Source organism: Buceros rhinoceros, unplaced genomic scaffold, assembly GCF_000710305.1.
Source record: "Buceros rhinoceros silvestris isolate BGI_N320 unplaced genomic scaffold, ASM71030v1 scaffold40674, whole genome shotgun sequence".
In the NCBI taxonomy this organism is placed as follows: Eukaryota; Metazoa; Chordata; class Aves; order Bucerotiformes; family Bucerotidae; genus Buceros; species Buceros rhinoceros.
The window spans coordinates 9,971-10,648 of NW_010407257.1; the positions used below are offsets into that span (position 1 = coordinate 9,971).

The 678-nt window shown below is 54.7% G+C and overlaps 1 protein-coding gene across 1 annotated transcript in view; it reads left to right on the forward strand.

The window, feature by feature from the left end:
• Nucleotides 1–678, forward strand: part of LOC104491916 (pre-B-cell leukemia transcription factor 1-like) — a 9,528-nt gene that overhangs the window by 2,727 nt on the left and 6,123 nt on the right. The gene's annotated exons all lie outside the window — the stretch shown is intronic.

Genomic DNA, 678 nt, shown 5'->3' on the forward strand with positions numbered 1-678 from the left:
GGGGGGCCTGGCCGTGGCCATGGCTAGCAGCCGTAGTCCCCACTGAGGAGGCCAAAGGTTGAGGTGGAGTGGTCTCAGGCTGGGCAGGAAGGTGGTGGTGCTGTGGGTGGGGTGGTGGTCCTGTGGCCGAGCACCCCAGCAGAGTGCACTGTCCAGTCCCATCACCCTCCCGGCCAAGACTTGTGCCATTTATCTCCTTGCGTGTGACTGTTTTTGGCCATTGACCTGAGAACGGCCACCGCCAGCGCAGGGAGAGGCTGCAAGGAGAGGGGTACAGCGGGACGGGGGGCTGCGCTCCCCTCTCCTGCGGGCGCCAGAGCTTAGCGGGCGGCTTGACGTCAGGAGGCAGAGGCAGGGAGAATTTGTGAAGTAATGTAATTGAACATGTGCAGATAATTATGTCTCATTACATAAGCCCGTTGCAAAAACGGCGCTTGGAAATGCCACATGAAAGAGCCTATCGTTCCGCATTAATTTCTCCGTGCTCTGAATTTATTCCCTTTCTGGCTTTTTAATACTCGGAGAGTAAATGAATCGCAGGCTGATCATGATAAGAGATGATACTTTTCTATAAATGAAAATACCCCCAAGGAAAGAGGCTGAGCTGATTGCGGTTGCAGTTGGCTTGGAAAATAACGGCGGGCTGGGTTAAGCCAAAATTTGGGGGGGAGGGTTGCT